The sequence below is a fragment of the Pygocentrus nattereri genome, chromosome 13 (assembly GCF_015220715.1).
Source record: "Pygocentrus nattereri isolate fPygNat1 chromosome 13, fPygNat1.pri, whole genome shotgun sequence".
Lineage (NCBI taxonomy): Eukaryota > Metazoa > Chordata > Actinopteri > Characiformes > Serrasalmidae > Pygocentrus > Pygocentrus nattereri.
This window is the reverse complement of record NC_051223.1, coordinates 25,153,668-25,177,682: the sequence shown is the minus strand read 5'-3', so window position 1 is coordinate 25,177,682 and position 24,015 is coordinate 25,153,668. Positions and strand designations below refer to the sequence as shown.

The window sequence follows — 24,015 nt, the reverse complement described above, 5'->3', positions numbered from 1 at the left end:
AGTTGTGTATATTGATACCAGTGAAACGTCACCACCGACTGCAACATTATTATTAATACTATTACTACTATTACTACTAGATAATACTAGTCATAGTACAATCCCAATTCCAATGAAGTTGGGACGTTGTGTAAAACAAATAAAAACAGAATACATTGATTTGCAAATCCTATTCAACCTATATTCAATTGAATACACTACAAAGACAAGATGTTTAATGTTCAGACGGATAAACTTGCACATCTGTGAAGGTAGGGATAAACAGTCCGGGGTCTCAGTTGTCATATTTTGTGCTTCATAATGTGCCACACGTTTTTAATGGGAGACAGGTCTGGACTGCAGGCAGGCCAGTCTAGTACCCACACTCTTTTACTACGAAGCCACGCTGTTGTAACACGTGCAGAATGTGGCTTGGCATTGTCTTGCTGAAATAAGCAGGGCGTCCCTGAAAAAGACGTTGCTTGGATGGCAGCATATGTTGCTCCAAAACCTGTATGTACCTTTCAGCATTAATGCTACCTTCACAGATGTGCAAGTTACCCATGCCATGGGCACTAACACACCCCCATACCATAAGAGATGCTGGCTTTTGAACTTTGTGCTGATAACAATCCGGACAGTCCTTTTCCTCTTTGGCCTGGAGGACACGACGTCCATGATTTCCACAAACAATTTGAAATGTGGACTCGTCAGACCACAGGACACTTTTCCACTTTGCGTCAGTCCATCTCAGATGAGCTCGGGCCCAGAGAAGCCGGCGGCGTTTCTGGGTGTTGTTGATATATGGCTTTCGCTTTGCATGGCAGAGTTTTAACTTGCACTTGTAGATGGAGCGACGAACTGTGTTCACTGACAATGGTTTTCTGAAGTGTTCCTGAGCCCATGTGGTAATATCCGTTATAGAATGATGTCGGTTTTTAATGCAGTGCCACCTGAGGGATCGAAGGTCACGGGCATTTAATGTTGGTTTTCTGCCTTGCCGCTTACTTGCAGAGATTTCTCCAAATTCTCTGAATCTTTGCAATTGCACATTGAGAAACATTGTTCTTAAACTGTTGGACTATTTGCTCACGCAGTTGTTCACGAAGTGGTGAACCTCGCCCCATCCTTGCTTGTGAACGACTGAGCCTTTCAGGGATGCTCCCTTTATACCAAATCGTGACACTCACCTGTTTCCAATTAACCGGTTCACCTGTGGAATGTTCCAAACAGGTGTTTTTTGAGCATTCCTCAACTTTCCCAGTCTTTTGTTGCCCTGACCAAACTTCTTTGGAATGTGTTGCAGGCATCAAATTCAAAATTAGTGAATATTTGCAAAAAACAAGTTTATCCGTTTGAACATTAAATATCTTGTCTTTGCAGTGTTTTCAATTGAATATAGGTTGAAAGGGGTTTGCAAATCATTGTATTCTGTTTTTATTTATGTTTTACACAACATCCCAACTTCATTGGAAGTGGGGTTGCATTATAATACAGATTTTGGAGCAGTGAAACATTTTCTCATAATGCCTGATGTCTTTCATAAGCATATATTACTTCAAAAACTCATATATGGACAAAATCACACACACACACACACACACACACACACACACACACACACACACACACACACACACACACACACACACACACACACACACACTCCAGTAACCATGACCACCACTTCTGTGATTGAGAATGACTGGTGAAAAGGTGTTTAACCGATCAATATAGTCATTATCCAGACACCTCTTCTATTCAGTGGACTGTCTCGGGCCATGGGTGCTGTGTGTATTGATCTGCTCCTCACAGCACACTTTTATACAGAGTTCTTAGAGTCTCTGTCTCTCTCTCTCTCAGTGATCATATTTGTGTATCTGTGTGATGTGTAGGACAAACCATTTTATTATTATAATCCAAAATTTAACTACGTGTCAAATTCAGCTATTACCTGGAGGAATGATCTGTTAGTGTGTAAGATATCAATTCTGACCAATAAGAATTCAGGGCTTTTTTCCAATTCAATTTTAATGGGAGGAAAAATTCAATTCTTGTGAGTTTATATTAAATGTTTTATTCATTTATTCACAGTTGTTGAGATTCTGAAACATTACATATTAGCCCAATTTGGTTTTCACTTTTTTTTTGCAATTCCATGTTTAACTAGTATATTGTAATACAGATACCGAAAATTGCGGCTCAAATAGTAAAACAGTTATCCAAAAAATGTCATAGAAACCATTAAAGGTTTCTGGGGGTTTCTGGTGGTGTCTAATATTCACAAATGTATTTTTCTGATGGGTTCATATCACTGTATAAAGGACTCTAAAGGTTTAACAGGTGTTCTGTGTCTGATTCCAGATGCATTTGATGATTTGTTAATGGGTTCTAAAGGTGCCCTACAGGAAACTAGTGGTGTTTAATGGCAAACACTAAGCCAATTTCCATTAGAAAGCAAAACCATCAGGCTTCCCATGCGGAAAACTGATATATGGCGATATGTGGATTTCACATATGACATATATTAGCATTTAGGATTTTGCCTTATATCCAACTTATTTTTGTCACATATGGATATATATGCCATATGACATATATGCCACCTTATTTGAAATTGACCATTTTCAAATATGGAACATATAAGTCAGCCATATATAAAGATATATAAACATATATGTGTAATACATATATTTTACAATACAACATTATTAACAATACAACATTATTCAAATAGTTTTGAATATATTCAAAAACTGTATTGGGGTGTGTTCAACCATGTATCAGACAAGTATGTATAATACTTTATGCATATATGCATTCACCTGCCTATCAGACATACATGTATGATCCATGTATTATGCATATATGCCCAATATTTGGTCATTGCATGCCCATAAACAACATATATGTGCCTATATTTTAAACATATGTCTGAGCTTGCATGATATGGCTGTATATTAGTTTCTCGTGGATTTAATCATTAGTCTAATTTGACAAACAAAAGGTTGAAAGAAAAAGAGAAAAAACTCCAACACACACAAATTTAAACCTCCTCCATGAGTAAAGCAAGGTCTGCAAGGTCTGCAGCGTCTGCAGCGGTCCTCCTCCCTCCTCCTTCCGTCACTCTTCTGTTTATGGTCTATTTACAAGGTGCTTCATGTGGTCTGGACGAGGCGAGGGGCGGGTACGGGGGGACATTTCCCGAAGTATCTGATTGGACAGCTGAATTTTATCGTTTACTGATTGGGCACATTCATAGAGTTGAACCGGTGTTGCGTGAGCCGTACCATTTCCTTTCCAGGGGGGTGACCAGCAAACATATTGTGAAGCGTGTATTCAGTTACAGGTCTTATTCATTTAATTTCAGTTATATACTCATAGTTAGAAGTTAGTGTTCTGTCTGTCTGAAGTGTGATTTTGCTGTGTAGTGTATTTGAGTGGATTCACACGGCGCGGCCTCATTAAACTTCTCCCCCACAGCCTGCGAGTCAAGGTCTGGCTCAAAATGGCTGTACAGAAACAGTTTTGAAGATCTGTCGTTGTTCATGAGAAATGGCCATGTTGCGTGTTCTAAACTTAAGAAGACAGCTCTGAGAGAGCCGGAGGACATGCATTGGAAGGTGAGGCAAAATATGTCTAGCTTGTTTCGTGGCAAGCGTCCGCTTTTCCTGCAGAAAATCAAACCCAATGGGGTTCCCGTGTCGTCGCCTTACCGCGGTGTTGTGGACCAATGGGAGCGTTCAGTGGAAACACAGGCCACAACAACACACCGCTGCAAACTGTGTTATACTTCAAACACAAGCTGCTGAACGCTGGGCACAGCTTAGACATTGTGTTTTACACAACTGCGGTGTTTATTTCTCCATATCAGTCCCGCAATCCGCTTACAAACCGTCTTCTTGCTCGTCAAGCTGGCCATGTAGCCCGCCAGCTAGCTAGCGTTGAGGGCAGCTTGTGTAAGTTGCTGTTTGTGAAGCGTGACTCAAACAAGTGGTAATGTGGTACAAGGCGCATGAATTTCACCAGCCGCTGCAGAATTACCAAAAAAAGAGCTTATAAGTTTGCTGTCGACCGTTTGCATCTTTCTGGACCTCCCATTGAACATAAATAATACGTCCAAAGTCTGGAGGCACCTGTACATGCAGCGTTTGTACTGAAATCAAGGCTGTTGATGGGGAGTTTTTTGCCCCTCTTTGCTGCAGCCTCAGCTCTTTTGGGACGGCTTTACACTGGGTGCTGGATCATTGCTGTGAGGATTTGATTATGTTCAGGCACAAAAGCATTAGTGAGGTCAGATTGTGATGTTGTATGGTTAATTATGGCTCACAAACGTCACTACTACTACTACTCCCAGACGTGTTGGATGGAGCTCCATCGCTCCAGAGAACAGTGTGGTGGCTCCACAGCTTAGGACTTGGAGGCTTTATCCTCCTCTAGCTGGTGTGGCATTGGGCATGGATGCCTTAGGTGCATGTGCAGCTGTTCCAGAACGTCCCATTCTGTTGACAGTGCTTTTCTATGGAGATTATACAAGCTGTATATGTGCAATGAGTGCACATTATAGGATCTGATTTTAACAGTTATACTAAAGAGAAATGATAAAAATAATATCTAGTGAAGGAATCTCTTATCTGCTATCCACCATTGCAGTTTGGCCTAATAACGGCATAAAAACACACTTGTGTAAACGCAGCATTTTTGTTTACCAAATAAATTCTCTGCCTGAACATGTGCTCAGGCTGAAGTATTAAATATTCATGATTTATTAATGATGGCTGATTGTGTTGTTTCTTGGAATACTGTGAAATTAGCCGTTGTGGTGATGTGGGGATCTTAATGTTCTTTTTTGCCTCTTTTTCCTTTTTGCTTGTCGTAATTGGTAATTAAAATATACAAAAGCTGTGAAGTCATTCAAATATTTTATGCTTTTACAGCTGTAATGTTGAGGATGTGTGTGCTATGTTGTGGTAGCAAACTAGGCATGTGAAATTCAACAAGCGCTGCTGAATTGGTTATGAAACCACACACTTGTGCGCTGTTGGTTCCCCCCCCCCCCAAGTCTGAAAGAATGCTTTTGTTTACCAGGCCAAATGGTAGCTTTACCAGTAGCAAGCAGCGCAGCACACTATGACAACAATAAGCTTTTCACACAAAAATGAAGGTTTGTAGTTGGTCGCTTGGCATGTCCTCTTCAGCGAGATGGTTCTTTGCCACATTAAAGTGACAAAATCCACAAGACTCTTGTTACTGCTCAGAAGTATTGATTGCGAACTCCAGTTAAAATCTATTTTAGAGCTGTAATTTTGAGGTGACATCATTTTTAATGTCCAGTGCAGTAGGTTTCCTGTTGCACATCTTAACATTCCTATTTAATTAATATTTTGAATCTACTTGGCAGCTGTTACTGACATGTCTCAGTGCATTTAATAAATGCTTTGTTTAGTTATTATGGCTCTTCCAATCAAAAAAAGAAGCCTTTTAGTGAACATGGTGATATGTATCTAGGGATGGTCAGATATGGGAATTACCTATATACAAACGTGTATATGTGTGTGTGTGTGTGTGTGTGTGTATATGTATGTGTATGTATATCACACACACAGTGTTTTTATGTACATACTCAAATCAGGTGTCAGCACTGCTGCACAGGAGTAGTCATGTTTTTTAATCAATTGTTCATCAATGATAAAGTAACCCAGCTTATTTGTATTTAATTTCATAATGTTTAGTACCGACACCTTACCCTGCATTGTACTTTAGTTCTAAAGTTTAGTGTACAGGACACAGCCTGTATTTTTCACTCTGCTGCCTGTTCTTCGTATTGGTGGCGTGTTGTCCTTCATTTAAGACTCTTCATTCGTTCAGTTTTGTGTTGTTAAGACTACAGGAGGTGACAGTGGAAATTAATAATCTCCTTATGCTTTGAGCTGCCAACAATTTGTAATTGGCAACCCTCCCAATGTAGTAATAGATTTCTCTGGACACATAACAGAAAATTACTTACCAAAACAATGATTATTGGATTTTGCCACGTTTTGAAAAACTTATACTAAAAAACAGGATATGACCATAAAAAAACCTGTTGTTTACAACTTGCAGTTGCATGTGAAGATGGTACATAGGCCGAATTAGCTTTTTTGGTAAAGTAGGCTGTATACCAGCAAGTATTTTTTGGTAAAGGATGTGCTGTTAGTGGGAGAGAAAAAAAGACATGGAGTCAGTTTCCCAAACATGGATTAAGTCTAGACTTGGGCTAGGCTGTGATCTGTTTCTGAGAAGTCTTCAATCTGTATCCAGAAAGCTGCTCCTGAACTGTCTGTTTTAATCTTTATCAGACTGAAACATTAGGTTCTTAACCAATGTAAACCAACCTCTCCCAGTAGATTGGGTCTGCAATACTATATTGACTTTAAAACCTGTCAAGCAAAGTTTCTGATGACGAAGGTTTGCTACATAGACAGAAGCTCTAAAGCTCATTATTCTCTGTGAGGTTATAGAATTTTCCAGCTATTATGCAGGAAATCTGCCCAGAGCGTAATAAACCTATTTGTAATGGCAGCTGAAGAGGTGGTCGCATCATAAATGTCAGAGAACTGTAATGTAAATGCATGCATTTGTGAAACCCCACATTTACACATACTTCCATTCTACTGTAATTTATGGATAAATGGAAGTAACAGCATTCCACAGGCTGTTTCGTGAATCTTGACACTAGTGAATTCCAGGGTTAGATCAAGACCAAGAAGCCAAAACCAGATGTTAGAATGTACCTGGCAAGCATAATTCTAAAATACGTCGGTCAAATTATGTAAAATATAAGAAATAATGAGAACACCACTGTTCAGCTCTGATATCGTTGATGGTTTTGGTGTTGTGGTCACGAGTTTTTAGCTGACAAGGGGAAGAGATGGTGGTTTTCCTATAAGGCACGATTTTTATTTGTCTGTCAGTCTGTTTGTCTAGCTAACTTGATAGCTATTTACCTGTCCATATGTGTAGTGCTTTGCATAAGCATTTAACCCCCTTAGGTCATCAGAATTGTCTGAATTTATTTTAGATTTTATTAGACAGTATTTTTGTTAAAACCCGATATGCTGTTTTCAAAGTGAATTCATTGTGAGCAAATCTTCTCTTACATAAATAAAAAAGAAAAAGTATCCATCCCCTTCAGATTAGTACTTGGTAGAGCCACCTTTTGTTGCAATAACAGCTCTACATCTGTTGAATTATGTTTCTACCAGCATTGCATTTTATTTGACCTAATGCCACAGAATCTTCATTAGACTTAGACTTGGACATTGAACATTCATCTTTTGGTTGTTCAAGTACTTCTTAGTGGCTTTGCCAGTGTGCATTTGATCATTGTCCTGCAAATTTTTTTTTTCTCTCTCAAGCTTTAGTTTTGTCTATATTATTATGTAGTAGCACCTGTATGTCTGTATTTTGCACCATCCACCTGTCCCAAAGAAAAAGCATCACCACAACGTGGTGCTGCCACCCCATACTTCACTGTTGGGATAGTATTGAGGAACGGGCAGTTAGGTCTGTGCTGTACAAGACATTTTGAAGTTTGGCCAAAAGCTGCTTTTTGTCTCATCTGACCCTGACATGCTTTTTAATGCTATTAAGTCTGAATTTTTAGTTTTCCTTCAGATTCAGTCTGAATCCTAGTTAAATTCATTTTAAATTCTTAAATTCTTTTTTCCAGAAAAGATGAAAAACTTTGTACATGTTGATTGAACCAAGTTTCACAAGCACCACCTGGAAACCTTAAGCTTTAAGCTGTTAGCAACATGCCATGCTAAGCTTAGTTCAAGCTGATTGCCATCTGATGAGTCAGTTGCACTATGGCGAAAGTTGAAACCCTTCTGTGTTTTATTAATTTTTTTTATTTTAATCAACTGTATGGGAAAATTTTGGGTTCCCAGTGAACTACGACAGCAATGGAGAGCGAGTGCTAAATGGTGAAATGCTACCAGGCTGTACATGCTGTTCCTCCCATTAGCCAAGATATTTTCCTCTGTGTCTTCATTAGGAATGTTTAAACAAAGTTTAAGCAGAACAAATTGAAACACTCCTCCTAATGCACAGGTTCTATTTTTTTAATTCTATTTGTTTTTTTACTTTTCGGTTTTGTAGCTGATTGTGGCTGCCTTACTTTTTTTTTTTTTTTTTCTTTCTTTCAAGGGTTCCTTAGTAGAGAAAATTATTCTTCATACAAACATGAACACTTAAAGAACCCTTTGCATGATTAAAGGGTTCTTTTGCATTGCCAAAGTATTTGTCAGATTGAGGGAGAATGTGCTGTAGACGGTTCTGTATAGAACCTTTTTGAAAAGTGTTCTATATAGCACAAAAAAGGACAGACACATTAAATATGGAAAAAATGAATATAAGGTGGTCTGTATATATTTTGCCACATATTTTCTGAGTTACAGTATTTCAGGATCACTCAAAGATTAGGAAGTGGTCCAACAGAAGGCTCCTTTACTACGGAAGTCAAGGACTTCAGCTCTGCCTTTTTAGTGTAATGCAGTGTACATAGCATATAATTGCACAACAGAGGTGGATTAATTTATTAATTTGGTTTAGATTAGGCTTGTATTTAAACGTGTTTGAAGAAAATGTGTCTCAGCATTATTTTTCTTCATCTTAATCTAAAAACTCATTGAGAAGAATTTATGCTAAGTAGTCAGTCACTGGCTAAGGGTGGTTCTTTTGTGCTTATTGGCAGTTAAACCCCGTTTCTGTAGTGTCTGTCTAAAAGATCATTAAATGTAGTGCTGTAGGGCTCTGTTGCAATGTGGGGAAATATACACACGGTCGTTTTGGAGGATGTTGAGGTTTGTTTTGGCAGGTGAAAAGACGTTGTGTGGTTTCACATGTGGTGAGGGAGAAGGGGAGGGAGGGCTCTTTCTTCATTGCACAGATTCTTTATTTAACATTTCCGGTCAATCAGAACCATGTCAACATTACTACACACACATACACACACATTTTGCATGCATACAAACCGAACCCGGGACTGAAAGAGGGAAAATACATTACTTCTTAGCCCTTCTTCCTGCTCTTCAGTAAGTCAGTTTGTAGTGATTACTTGCCAATGCATCCTTACTTTTTTCTGGAGTGTTGGTTCTGCCAGCTTGTTTGTTGGAGGTCAATGATACAGTGAGTGCCTGTGTCGCAAGTAGAGAGCAAAACCGTGCAGGAAATTGTGCTTTAATTACTGAGAGAGTTCCTGCACATATGCAGAACAAATGTCTTCATTTTAAGATCACAGCGCTCTGCTGCAAGGTACAACTGGCCAAAATAAATACGTGAACATGTAGCCTTGCATATTTTATGAAAAATTCACCTCCTTTGTTCATTGGAGCTTAGTTTGCTCTAGAATTGCTGTCAAACTTTAGAATTCCCACTCTCATCTTGCACATGCAGAGTTAATGGAGGTCATCTTGCAGTGGCATCAGCCTTGTTTATCTTACAGAGAAATTTGGCTGCTCAGCAAGATAGGTGTGTATCTTCACCTGTGGTCATGGCATTCATACAGCCTTCACATACCCTGGCTACTTTATTAGAAACAGAGACTATATAACTGTTCCTAAAATGGAGCCATAACTAACCTTCATAGGCCATACTGTTTTGGCTCCATTGTCGTACTCAGAAAACAGCTGACCAACGCTGGCACAGTCTGTTTGGCCCCATTTACACCTGGCATTAACATGCATTCTGGGTGACCTGATCATAAGTGGACAGCACTAAATACAAGCATGAATGAAGTATAACGCATCTTCGAGGCATGTTGTGTTGTGCAGTCACCCAGATCACCTTTGGAAGAGATTAGAAACTTATATGATCGCATAACCTGTGTAGCTAAAGCGTCTCGATTTGTCTTCAATTAAGGACCACCTTTATCAACTACGTCATCACAGCAGAAATGAAAGCACCTGTGTGGTATATTTTTTTTGCGCGAGTCCCACTCATTTGTAAGTTGTACAGGGCTCTAGAGTGCAACCTAATTTCTCAACGGTGCGACTAAAGAAAATCTCGCCGTTCAGGGTGAGGGGGTGGGGGTGGGGGTGGGGGTGGGGGTGGAAGTCTCCGCGACTCTGAAAGTCTCCCTGTGGTTCAACAGACACACATTAGGCCCATATCGTGGTCTAAACCAATAAGAGATAGTGAAGGCCCCTGATTGGCTGTGGTCCAGATATTCCTGTACGTGTGTAAGTTTGAAAATGAGTGTGCTGCAATCAGACAGAGAGATGTGAGTAGCCTAGGCCCGTCAGAAAAACAGAGTGGAGGTAGCCGCGGATGATGAGAGAAGATGAAAAGAACGATTGACAACTTTTTCATTACGAATGAAATGATCCATCCAAAAATCATAACCAGTGCTCTGACGCGGAGCCACCAACCTCCCAGGTTATGTCAAGTCCTTTGTAACTGGTTCCAATACATTTCAAATTGAGACGCTGAAAAAGCACGATGCATCTATAAAACACATTACATGCCACGATAAATGCACTGCCCAAGTGTCCCCTCTCCCCACTGCCTTTCAGCGGCAGGCAGCAGCAAACAGATCATCAGACGAGGCCGAGACGAAAATCAAGTTTGTTGCTTACAATATTGCAAAAGAAGAACTTGCCTTCACTAAGTTCAAGTCCGAAATAATTCTTTAGAAGAAAAATGGCTTGAATGTAAACCCGACGTACAGCAATGATGTCGCGTGCGCCCAGTTTATAGGAGTCATTGCAGATACATTGAAAAAAAAGACGTCTGTGCAAATTGCGAACATGGCATTCCTGATCGATGGAGACGCAGATATCGCCACAGAGGAATTCATCACTGTGTACGGTCTTATCTTGCACAGAGGAAGAGCGGTGAATATACTGATTGGACACATTGAGTTTGAGCATGCCCATGCCCAAGGTAAGCCATGGCATGGCGTGTAGCCTATGTCAATAATGTGCCTACTGTCTCATTACTGCATTAACCATATATAATATTATCACTGTAAATTAAAAAAATAAATATAATAAAATGAAAAACGTTGATGGCATCCGAGGGGCGTGTGACTGCAATGGAGGATATTGAGACGTTGAGCCATGAGATGTTTGGTTTGAAGCGCTTAAAACACTTGCACTTTTAATTAAGATTTTCTTTTTATTTCATTTATCTTGAGATGTTTTAAGTTTAAATTTCAGCTCAGTGAAGCACTTTAAGCACCAACACTTTTTCAGTAAATTACCTTTCTTGTAGAATTGTGCTTCAAATAAAGAACTTTATGTTGACCAGATTGTTAGTTAATCATTTACAAGTCAATATTGCCTATATGAACAGCGATTTATTAAAAAAAAATGAACCCGTAAAACTGCGGTGTTAAATGTGATGAGGTTGAAAAATTTGGGTGCACCTAACTTTTGTGATGGTTTACATAAGAAAAAAAGTTAGGCGCACTAATGCAACCAGTGCAAAAAGTTAGTCTAGAGCCTTGTTGTATTAGCAATCCATTGGATCTAAACTGTTGCAATGGCCCTTATATTTATACAAGCAAGGATGCAAGGAGATTTTGCAGCTAAGTAAGTGATGTCCTAAATGTGAGTGGCCCCATTCCTTCAGCCAGCGGGGGGAATCTTCTTACATTCATTTTCATTGCTTTGGATCCTGATGAGGACTCACTTAGCCTATCAGAAAAGCTGCTCCTTAGCTACTGTGCTGTCTTTGCCTTCTTAGTCACCCCCTTAATCATGTTTTTTGGCAATACAATCACGTTCAGGCACTCGTATTTCGTAGTCATGAAGTGTTTTTTTTACTTGCAAGTAAAAGTGAACTCGCCACATTTTACAGTCCTGTTAATACATAAACTCAGCATTAATTACCTCTGTATTTTCTCTGAGTACTTTAATGGTGATTTCAGTCTTCAGGTACTGGTACCTGTAACAGTTCCAGGGTACTCCAATAGCTGTGCACATTCCTACTGTTTATTGGATGATCTGAAGAAAACATAATTCTTGAGAGGTTGATGCAAACACAGCACAACTGACTGCTTGAAAAATCTGGCAAAATAATGACTTGGTTACTGTTGCTGACTTTCAGCTGAGGCTACATGGCATCCGTAGCAGTAAAAAGTAGCACAGGGTGCAAATTGAGAAGCAAACATTCAAAAATAAACTGACTTCCTGCAGACATGTATGTGAATATTAAAATGAATGTAGGCCAAGCAAAAAAGCCTTCTGGAAGCCATCTTTACCTTAATCAAACCAGGAATATCGGTTGTGGGTGGCGATGGGGTGCATCAGTCATTGGATTGGTCATTGGATTGATTGGTCAGTTGACTTATCCATGCTTTACTTACAGATACCTTCTCTGCTATCAATCAGGTTATATAAGCTTTATATGATGTTGGCACTAGTGCAAAGTTTTCTCAAAAAAATGTGATTTTAGTCTTATTTATTTTAGTCTGCCACTAATGTTTCTCATTAAGTTGAAAGAAATTTTTGCAAACGTTCTGAAAAGTGTGTCCAACTTTACATCAGTAGCTACAAATGAATGCAAGTTATGTAAATATTTTATTAGGTACAGCTGTAGAGAAGGTGTCTGCTGTACGGTAAATAGACCTATAACATTTCTACCAAGAGGCGTCTCCACAAATGTGAACAGCAATGTTTCAGTCACATGCAGAATATGCAGAAAAGAAAACCATTGTTTGTGATCACCATGGATAGTCCACACAAGCAGTACTTGTATGACCACAGAAGCTTAAATCTTACATGATGCTACTTAAAGAGCATGCATTTTGGAGTCTACACCATCCACTGTGCCCTCAGGTCCAGGAGAAACAAGCATCATATCTATAGGTGTCTCCCTGTTGGCAGGCTCATGTCATACAAGAGCTGCATTTTGGTTAAAAAAAAAAAGAAACTAACAAAAACAGCCAAAATAATCTGCCTATTTAGTTAATGTTAAGTCTTTAAATCTCATGTCCTGTCATTATATCATGTATTTAGAACCTGCAAAATCTATGAAACCCTGTGATGAAATATGAGGGTTTGTTCTTGTTTAGGCCACTCCTAGACAAAGTAGCCCTTTTAAAAATGGACTGAGTAATCCACCTTTTGCATCAGAAAGACGAGACCTGGCATCTCTTTGTTCAGCAAAAGCGTACCTTGATATACATAGTCAAAAAAACCCCACCTTGAACAAGGAAAATGCATAAAGGTGTAAATTATGAATGCTGGTGGAGACACGGGGCAGGAAACAGAGTGGATGTTGTAATGGTCTGGTGAATGCTAAATTGCATGTCCTAGGAGCATGTAAGAAACTTCTCTACAGGCCAGGCCAGGTTGGTTGAGAGACCTAATGAAATAGTGGTCTTGAAAAGTAGAGACAGGAAATTTTTATCCCGAGACTGCAAAGCAGGCATTTAACACAAAGCACAGAGTGGAACAAGACTACAGGAAATGCGGCAAAATTAAAACAGAGCAGAGATGCAGAAATGGCTTTTGTACCAGCACTGATGTTTATGTGCGGGGATAAAAATAGCAGCTCAAACATGGTTCCCACCGAACACTGTTCCTTTCTGTTGGTCACATGAGCTTTCTCACTTCAAAGTGAGCGATTAGTTACAGATGTGACTTCATTCCGATAAAGCCATCTTGTTTCTTGCTTCCACAGAAAGGTGTAGTTCAGAGGGGTACAACCAAATGCCAAAGTTGAAATTAGCTTGCTGTTTGCACTTTGACATTTCTTCCTGTAAATAGTTCACCTGGTGGTGCAGAGTGAAGTTGTATCAGACAGGAAGGAGCTAAATACCGAGTGACTGAGACAGGAAACTGCTAAATACCATGCTAGTGACTGCTCCATCTGCTATCCTCTTCCCTTGAATCAGGATCAGAACTTGTATAACCTCAAAACTATTGGGAGCAAAATGCCTTAGCAGGGCTCACAAGTCATTTTTAACAGGATAATAGATGTATGGAATGGAATGCAAGGCCAGTGGTGGTACCTTTCGCTTGTATCTCCAGAAAGGTGTGTATTAGGGATAGGAATTTTTAATTATATTTGCTTCTTTCTGTCTCTTGTATCATCACAAGAAAATGGCTTACATTGCTAATTGAATAAAAAAGAAAACATAAAAGATTGTTTAGTTGATTTAGTGGTTTGTTTTTGTTTTACACTGTTCAAATATATAGCTCTTTGCTATTCTGCCTCACATGTAGTTTGGATATGTGTTCAAATAATCATGCCCATCCCAAGTTTCTGTCCTTTCATTTATTTAACTTTGGTTAACTTCCTTCTCCTCTTTTCTTTTATCCCCCAATCTTTTTTCCTTTCATTGTTCTAACTTTGTCTTTCTCCATTCTCTGTCTCTCCTTCCTTCAGTCTGTCCCCACTTGATGAGGTGACTCCTGTATGAGTCAGTTGTTCTCTGTGTGGTTGTGTGGTACAGGGAGTTTAGGCAGGGTGAGCCTGATCTTAGTCTTCTGCCCACCTCAGGATGTCTTGTTTCAAGCCCATAGACGGCTCCAGGCTTGCGTCACACACATCTGTAAACTTGCTCATACACACTAAAGGAGCAAGTTTATGGAAATACACACAGTATGGTGTGGACTTTCCGGTATTACCGTTTGATGGACAGGAAAGGTAGAGGTGCAGAGACAGACAGGGGGAAATGTGTAAGCCCTTAAACTCTGGGCCTATTATTCAGTAACTATTATAAAAGCATAGTACTTGAGGCTTTTGAGTGGCGAGGTTTTGTCTGGTACCCTCTGCTAAAAAAAGCCATAAAAGCGGGGTGAATTTCATGCTAATCTAATGTTTTAGATGCTGGTTAGATGCAGTTTTATGCTGGTCTGGTGCTGGTTTTGCATATCAGCATTTAAAAACACAACATCAAAGTTACATAAAATCATGTGTTCATTTTTTTAAAAACTTTTTTCCCCTCATGATGTAAAAGAATTTTGCACCGTTTCTATTAACATGCATTATAAGCTAAGGAAGTTTTTTTTTCTTCTGTAAAGTCACTTTTTGGAGAAGGTTTCATTCCAACAGCAATGATATTCTGATTTTGCTGGTGACCAGCTATGCTAATCTCTGCTAGTTTTTCCATGGGCATTCTGTTTGGTTTGTTAGCAATATAGGGACATTTACATTTTATTACATAAATGCCTCCATATAACACACCAGCCAGTGTGTTAAGACTAGGCTAATATGCTTGTGTAAACTAACGCGCCAACCACAGTACAGTGATGCAGTGCAATGTGGCACAGTACGACATAATATTCAATAACTTGTTGTATTGTTGATCCCCTACAAGCAGGGTTCAGCATTAAGGATGGCCAGGGTAAAGGTAAAATCAAAAATGGGACCGCAGCATTGAAAACTGACTTGCCCGTTTGGTTTTCAGGGACAACTGATTTGGTGAACAGTGTACCTGATATTGCTTTCCTTCTCTTTTTAAACTTAGCCGATTGTTTGCTAGTTCTCTGAAGCACAAGGCAGTGCTGGAGTATGAGACAGAGCGAGTTAAAAAAAAAAAAACAACCCTTCATTCCCTCATGAAGAAATCAGTTTTTTTGGGTCCAGTCCCTATCTAAGATGTTTGTAGGTCTTATTCTCACAAGGCAAATCTTTTACAGAAAACAATCGGTACATTATTAGGAAAAATCTATGATGAGATAAAAAGATCTCTCTCTCTCTCTCTCTCTCACACACACACACACACACACACACACACACACACACACACACACACACACACTTGTGCTCTTTCTTTCTCTCTCTCTGTCTCTCTGTTATACTTTGGTTTGACTCTTTTCCATTGAATAGTATTCAGCAGTGCTGGGTAAACGTATGAGTAAACAAAAGTATGGGTAAACATGAGTTTTTACAAACAAAATGCCCCTACTAGATAGTTTCTCAGCTCTGAGCTTTAAGCCTCTTAAATTTTATGCAATAAAAAAGACTCGTGGTAGCAGTTTAGTGTTTAAACTTTGGAGAAGGTGGCTCCAATATGTCTACAGCAACCCAGCCATCCACCCTCTGCATAATCTCTGACCATGGCAGCTTTGTGGTGAGCTCTGTTTCCATAGCAAGTCAGCTGGCTCTGAGATTTGTAGCCTTCATCGTTTAGCAGTTATGGAATGTTGTCCCCCCTCCTGATAGCTGAAAGGTCCATTTGTACCACACACCACCTTCTACCCATTAAAGTGAGTGATGAGAGTTATCGACATGTTCTGAGACCCCCTGGCATGTGTGTGCATGAGAGTGAGAGAGAGAGAGAGAGAGACACAGAGATGCAGATGGCGGAGGGAGAGAGAGAGAGAGAGACAGAAAGACATGGCGGAGAGAGAGAGAGAGACACAGATGCAGATGGTGGAGAGAGAGAGACAGAGATGCAGATGGCGGAGGGAGGGAGAGAGAGACAATGATAGGGCGGAGGGAGAGAGAGAGAGAGTGCGGAGGGAGAGAGAGAGAGACGGCGGAGGGTGAGGGGGGGAGAGAGAGACGGCGGAGGGTGAGGGGGGGAGAGAGAGACGGCGGAGGGTGAGGGGGGGAGAGAGAGACGGCGGAGGGTGAGGGGGGGAGAGAGAGACGGCGGAGGGTGAGGGAGAGAGAGAGAGAGACGGCGGAGGGTGAGGGAGAGAGAGAGAGAGACGGCGGAGGGTGAGGGAGAGAGAGAGAGAGACGGCGGAGGGTGAGGGAGAGAGAGAGAGAGACGGCGGAGGGTGAGGGAGAGAGAGAGAGAGACGGCGGAGGGTGAGGGAGAGAGAGAGAGAGACGGCGGAGGGTGAGGGAGAGAGAGAGAGAGACGGCGGAGGGTGAGAGAGAGAGAGAGACGGCGGAGGGTGAGAGAGAGAGAGAGACGGCGGAGGGTGAGGGAGAGAGAGAGAGAGAGACGGCGGAGGGTGAGGGAGAGAGAGAGAGAGACGGCGGAGGGTGAAGGAGAGAGAGAGAGAGACGGCGGAGGGTGAGGGAGAGAGAGAGAGAGACGGCGGAGGGTGAGGGAGAGAGAGAGAGAGAGACGGCGGAGGGTGGGGGGGAGAGACGGCGGAGGGTGAGGGAGAGAGAGACGGCGGAGGGTGAGGGAGAGAGAGACGGCGGAGGGTGAGGGAGAGAGAGACGGCGGAGGGTGAGGGAGAGAGAGACGGCGGAGGGTGAGGGAGAGAGAGACGGCGGAGGGTGAGGGAGAGAGAGACGGCGGAGGGTGAGGGAGAGAGAGACGGCGGAGGGTGAGGGAGAGAGAGACGGCGGAGGGTGAGGGAGAGAGAGACGGCGGAGGGTGAGGGAGAGAGAGACGGCGGAGGGTGAGGGAGAGAGAGACGGCGGAGGGTGAGGGAGAGAGAGAGAGAGACGGCGGAGGGTGAGGGAGAGAGAGAGAGAGACGGCGGAGGGTGAGGGAGAGAGAGAGAGAGACGGCGGAGGGTGAGGGGGGGAGAGAGAGAGAGAGACGGCGGAGGGTGAGGGGGGGAGAGAGAGAGAGAGACGGCGGAGGGTGACGGGGGGAGAGAGAGAGAGAGAGACGGCGGAGGGTGAGGGGGGGAGAGAGAGAGAGAGACGGCGGAGGGTGAGGGAGAGAGAGAGAGAGAGACGGCGGAGGGAGAGAGAGAGAGAGACGGCGGAGGGTGAGGGAGAGAGAGAGAGAGACGGCGGAGGGTGAGGGAGAGAGAGAGAGAGACGGCGGAGGGTGAGGGGGGGAGAGAGAGAGAGAGACGGCGGAGGGTGAGGGGGGGAGAGAGAGAGAGAGACGGCGGAGGGTGACGGGGGGAGAGAGAGAGAGAGAGACGGCGGAGGGTGACGGGGGGAGAGAGAGAGAGAGAGACGGCGGAGGGTGAGGGGGGGAGAGAGAGAGAGAGACGGCGGAGGGTGAGGGAGAGAGAGAGAGAGAGACGGCGGAGGGAGAGAGAGAGAGAGACGGCGGAGGGTGAGGGAGAGAGAGACGGCGGAGGGTGAGGGAGAGAGAGACGGCGGAGGGGGAGGGAGAGAGAGACGGCGGAGGGTGAGGGAGAGAGAGAGAGAGACGGCGGAGGGTGAGGGAGAGAGAGAGAGAGACGGCGGAGGGTGAGGGAGAGAGAGAGAGAGACGGCGGAGGGTGAGGGAGAGAGAGAGAGAGAGACGGCGGAGAGAGAGAGAGAGAGAGACGGCGGAGAGAGAGAGAGAGAGAGAGAGACGGCGGAGAGTGAGGGAGAGAGAGAGAGACGGCGGAGGGTGAGGGAGAGAGAGAGAGACGGCGGAGGGTGAGGGAGAGAGAGAGAGACGGCGGAGGGGGAGAGAGAGAGAGAGACGGCGGAGGGTGAGGGAGAGAGAGAGAGACGGCGGAGGGTGAGGGAGAGAGAGAGACGGCGGAGGGTGAGGGAGAGAGAGAGAGAGACGGCGGAGGGTGAGGGAGAGAGAGAGAGAGAGACGGCGGAGGGTGAGGGAGAGAGAGAGAGACGGCGGAGGGTGAGAGAGAGAGGGAGAGAGAGAGACGGCGGAGGGTGAGAGAGAGAGAGACGGCGGAGGGTGAGGGAGAGAGAGAGACGGCGGAGGGTGAGGGAGAGAGAGAGAGAGAGACGGCGGAGGGTGAGGGAGAGAGAGAGAGAGAGACGGCGGAGGGTGAGGGAGAGAGAGAGAGAGACGGCGGAGGGTGAGGGAGAGAGAGAGAGAGACGGCGGAGGGTGAGGGAGAGAGAGAGAGAGACGGCGGAGGGAGAGAGAGAGAGAGACGGCGGAGGGTGAGGGAGAGAGAGAGAGACGGCGGAGGGTGAGGGAGAGAGAGAGAGACGGCGGAGGGTGAGGGAGAGAGAGAGAGAGACGGCGGAGGGTGAGGGAGAGAGAGAGAGAGACGGCGGAGGGTGAGGGAGAGAGAGAGAGAGACGGCGGAGGGGAGGAGAGAGAGAGAGACGGCGGAGGGTGAGGGAGAGAGAGAGAGACGGCGGAGGGTGAGGGAGAGAGAGAGAGACGGCGGAGGGTGAGGGAGAGAGAGAGAGACGGCGGAGGGTGAGGGAGAGAGAGAGAGAGACGGCGGAGGGTGAGGGAGAGAGAGAGAGAGACGGCAGGAGAGGGAGGAGAGAGAGAGAGACGGCGGAGGGTGAGGGAGAGAGAGAGAGACGGCGGAGGGTGAGGGAGAGAGAGAGAGACGGCGGAGGGTGAGGGAGAGAGAGAGAGACGGCGGAGGGTGAGGGAGAGAGAGAGAGAGACGGCGGAGGGTGAGGGAGAGAGAGAGAGACGGCGGAGGGTGAGGGAGAGAGAGAGAGAGACGGCGGAGGGGAGGGAGAGAGAGAGAGACGGCGGAGGGTGAGGGAGAGAGAGAGAGAGAGACGGCGGAGGGTGAGTGAGAGAGAGAGAGAGAGACGGCGGAGGGTGAGGGAGAGAGAGAGACGGCGGAGGGAGAGAGAGAGAGAGACGGCGGAGAGTGAGGGAGAGAGAGAGACGGCGGAGGGTGAGGGAGAGAGAGAGATGGCGGAGAGAGAGAGAGAAAGACGGCGGAGAGAGAGAGAGAGAGACGGCGGAGGGTGAGGGAGAGAGAGAGAGACGGCGGAGGGTGAGGGAGAGAGAGAGAGACGGCGGAGGGTGAGGGAGAGAGAGAGAGACGGCGGAGGGTGAGGGAGAGAGAGAGAGACGGCGGAGGGTGAGGGAGAGAGAGAGAGACGGCGGAGGGTGAGGGAGAGAGAGAGAGACACGGAGGGTGAGGGAGAGAGAGAGAGAGACGGCGGAGGGTGAGGGAGAGAGAGAGAGAGACGGCGGAGGGTGAGGGAGAGAGAGAGAGAGACGGCGGGGGGAGAGAGAGAGAGAGACGGCGGGGGGAGAGAGAGAGAGAGACGGCGGAGGGTGAGGGAGAGAGAGAGAGACGGCGGAGGGTGAGGGAGAGAGAGAGAGAGACGGCGGAGGGTGAGGGAGAGAGAGAGAGACGGCGGAGGTGGGAGAGAGAGAGAGACGGCGGAGGGTGAGGGAGAGAGAGAGAGAGAGACGGCGGAGGGTGAGGGAGAGAGAGAGAGAGAGACGGCGGAGAGAGAGAGAGAGAGAGACGGCGGAGAGAGAGAGAGAGAGAGACGGCGGAGAGTGAGGGAGAGAGAGAGAGACGGCGGAGGGTGAGGGAGAGAGAGAGAGACGGCGGAGGGTGAGGGAGAGAGAGAGAGAGACGGCGGAGGGTGAGAGAGAGAGAGAGACGGCGGAGGGTGAGGAGAGAGAGAGAGAGACGGCGGAGGGTGAGGGAGAGAGAGAGACGGCGGAGGGTGAGGGAGAGAGAGAGAGACGGCGGAGGGTGAGTGAGAGAGAGAGAGACGGCGGAGGGTGAGGGAGAGAGAGAGAGAGAGACGGCGGAGGGAGAGAGAGAGAGAGACGGCGGAGAGTGAGGGAGAGAGAGAGACGGCGGAGGGTGAGGGAGAGAGAGAGAGAGAGAGAGACGGCGGAGGGAGAGAGAGAGAGAGAGACGGCGGAGGGTGAGGGAGAGAGAGAGAGACGGCGGAGGGTGAGGGAGAGAGAGAGAGACGGCGGAGGGTGAGGGAGAGAGAGAGAGACGGCGGAGGGTGAGGGAGAGAGAGAGACGGCGGAGGGTGAGGGAGAGAGAGAGAGACGGCGGAGAGAGAGAGAGAGAGACGGCGGAGGGTGAGGGAGAGAGAGAGACGGCGGAGGGTGAGAGAGAGAGAGAGAGAGACGGCGGAGGGTGAGGGAGAGAGAGAGAGAGACGGCGGAGGGTGAGGGAGAGAGAGAGAGAGACGGCGGAGAGAGAGAGAGAGAGACGGCGGAGGGTGAGGGAGAGAGAGAGAGAGACGGCGGAGAGTGAGGGAGAGAGAGAGACGGCGGAGGTTGAGGGAGAGAGAGAGAGACGGCGGAGAGAGAGAGAGAGAGAGACGGCGGAGAGAGAGAGAGAGAGAGAGACGGCGGAGAGAGAGAGAGAGAGAGACGGCGGAGGGTGAGGGAGAGAGAGAGACGGCGGAGGGTGAGGGAGAGAGAGAGAGAGACGGCGGAGGGTGAGGGAGAGAGAGAGAGAGACGGCGGAGGGTGAGGGAGAGAGAGAGAGAGACGGCGGAGGGTGAGGGAGAGAGAGAGAGAGAGACGGCGGAGGGAGAGAGAGAGAGAGAGAGACGGCGGAGGGTGAGGGAGAGAGAGAGAGACGGCGGAGGGTGAGGGAGAGAGAGAGAGAGACGGCGGAGGGTGAGGGAGAGAGAGAGACGGCGGAGGGTGAGGGAGAGAGAGAGAGACGGCGGAGGGTGAGGGAGAGAGAGAGAGACGGCGGAGGGTGAGGGAGAGGGAGAGAGAGAGACGGCGGAGGGTGAAGGAGAGAGAGAGAGAGAGAGACGGCGGAGGGTGAAGGAGAGAGAGAGAGAGAGATGGCGGAGGGTGAGGGAGAGAGAGAGACGGCGGGTGAGGGAGAGAGAGAGAGACGGCGGAGGGTGAGGGAGAGAGAGAGAGAGAGAGACGGCGGGGGGTGAGGGGAAGAGAGAGAGAGACGGCGGAGGGTGAGGGAGAGAGAGAGAGAGAGACGGCGGAGGGTGAGGGAGAGAGAGAGAGACGGCGGAGGGTGAGGGAGAGAGAGAGAGACGGCGGAGGGTGAGGGGGAGAGAGAGAGAGAGAGAGAGAGACGGCGGAGGGTGAGGGGGAGAGAGAGAGAGAGAGAGAGACGGCGGAGGGTGAGGGGGAGAGAGAGAGAGAGAGACGGCGGAGGGTGAGGGAGAGAGAGAGAGACGGCGGAGGGTGAGGGGGAGAGAGAGAGAGACGGCGGAGGGTGAGGGAGAGAGAGAGAGACGGCGCAGGGTGAGGGAGAGAGAGAGAGAGACGGCGGAGGGTGAGGGAGGGAGAGAGAGACGGCGGAGGGTGAGGGAGGGAGAGAGAGACGGCGGAGGGTGAGGGAGAGAGAGAGAGACGGCGGAGGGTGAGGGAGAGAGAGAGACGGCGGAGGGTGAGGGGGAGAGAGAGAGAGAGAGAGAGAGACGGCGGAGGGTGAGGGGGGGGAGAGAGAGAGAGACGGCGGAGGGTGAGAGAGAGAGAGACGGCGGAGGGTGAGAGAGAGAGAGAGAGAGAGAGAGAGACGGCGGAGGGTGAGGGAGAGAGAGAGAGAGAGAGACGGCGGAGGGTGAGGGAGAGAGAGAGAGAGAGAGAGACGGCGGAGGGTGAGGGAGAGAGAGAGAGACGGCGGAGGGTGAGGGAGAGAGAGAGAGACGGCGGAGGGTGAGGGGGAGAGAGAGAGACGGCGGAGGGTGAGGGAGAGAGAGAGAGACGGCGGAGGGTGAGGGAGAGAGAGAGAGACGGCGGAGGGTGAGGGAGAGAGAGAGAGAGACGGCGGAGGGTGAGGGAGAGAGAGAGAGAGAGAGAGAGAGACGGCGGAGGGTGAGGGGGAGAGAGAGAGAGAGAGAGACGGCGGAGGGTGAGCGAGAAAGAGAGAGAGAGAGAGAGACGGCGGAGGGTGAGGGAGAGAGAGAGAGACGGCGGAGGGTGAGGGGGAGAGAGAGAGAGAGAGAGAGACGGCGGAGGGTGAGGGGGAGAGAGAGAGAGAGAGAGAGAGAGACACGGCGGAGGGTGAGGGGGAGAGAGAGAGAGACGGCGGAGGGTGAGGGAGAGAGAGAGAGACGGCGGAGGGTGAGGGAGAGAGAGAGAGAGACGGCGGAGGGTGAGGGAGGAGAGAGAGACGGCGGAGGGTGAGGGAGAGAGAGAGAGAGACGGCGGAGGGTGAGGGAGAGAGAGAGAGAGAGAGAGACGGCGGAGGGTGAGGGAGAGAGAGAGAGAGAGAGAGACGGCGGAGGGTGAGGGAGAGAGAGAGAGAGAGAGAGAGACGGCGGAGGGTGAGGGAGAGAGAGAGACGGCGGAGGGTGAGGGAGAGAGAGAGAGACGGCGGAGGGTGAGGGAGAGAGAGAGAGACGGCGGAGGGTGAGGGAGAGAGAGAGAGACGGCGGAGGGTGAGGGAGAGAGAGAGAGACGGCGGAGGGTGAGGGGGAGAGAGAGAGACGGCGGAGGGTGAGGGGGAGAGAGAGAGAGAGAGAGAGAGACGGCGGAGGGTGAGGGGGAGAGAGAGAGAGACGGCGGAGGGTGAGGGAGAGAGAGAGAGAGACGGCGGAGGGTGAGGGAGAGAGAGACGGCGGAGGGTGAGGGAGAGAGAGAGAGAGACGGCGGAGGGTGAGGGAGAGAGAGACGGCGGAGGGTGAGGGAGAGAGAGAGAGAGACGGCGGAGGGTGAGGGAGGGAGAGAGAGACGGCGGAGGGTGAGGGAGAGAGAGAGAGACGGCGGAGGGTGAGGGAGAGAGAGAGAGACGGCGGAGGGTGAGGGAGAGAGAGAGAGACGGCGGAGGGTGAGGGAGAGAGAGAGAGACGGCGGAGGGTGAGGGAGAGGAGAGAGAGACGGCGGAGGGTGAGGGAGAGAGAGAGAGACGGCGGAGGGTGAGGGAGAGAGAGAGAGACGGCGGAGGGTGAGGGAGAGAGAGACGGCGGAGGGTGAGGGAGAGAGAGAGAGACGGCGGAGGGTGAGGGGGAGAGAGAGAGAGAGAGAGAGAGACGGCGGAGGGTGAGGGAGAGAGAGAGAGAGAGACGGCGGAGGGTGAGGGGGAGAGAGAGAGAGAGAGAGACGGCGGAGGGTGAGGGGGAGAGAGAGAGAGAGAGAGACGGCGGAGGGTGAGGGAGGGAGAGAGAGAGAGAGAGAGAGAGAGAGAGAGACGGCGGAGGGTGAGGGAGAGAGAGAGAGACGGCGGAGGGTGAGGGAGAGAGAGAGAGACGGCGGAGGGTGAGGGGGAGAGAGAGAGACGGCGGAGGGTGAGGGAGAGAGAGAGACGGCGGAGGGTGAGGGAGAGAGAGAGAGAGACGGTGGAGGGTGAGGGAGAGAGAGAGAGAGACGGCGGAGGGTGAGGGGGAGAGAGAGAGAGACGGCGGAGGGTGAGGGGGAGAGAGAGAGAGAGAGAGACGGCGGAGGGTGAGGGGGAGAGAGAGAGAGAGAGAGAGACGGCGGAGGGTGAGGGGGAGAGAGAGAGAGAGAGAGACGGCGGAGGGTGAGGGGGAGAGAGAGAGAGAGAGACGGCGGAGGGTGAGGGAGAGAGAGAGAGAGAGAGAGAGAGAGAGAGACGGCGGAGGGTGAG

General features: G+C 47.7%; 1 protein-coding gene across 1 annotated transcript in view; it reads left to right on the top strand.

Moving 5' to 3' along the window:
- Nucleotides 1-3,431: 3,431 nt before the first annotated feature.
- The window catches only part of znf438 (zinc finger protein 438), a 68,176-nt gene continuing 47,592 nt past the window's right edge, over nt 3,432-24,015 (top strand). The window contains exon 1 of the mRNA XM_037544378.1: nt 3,432-3,602. The gene's annotated coding sequence lies outside the window, so the exon portion shown is untranslated. The remainder of the gene's footprint in view (nt 3,603-24,015) is intronic.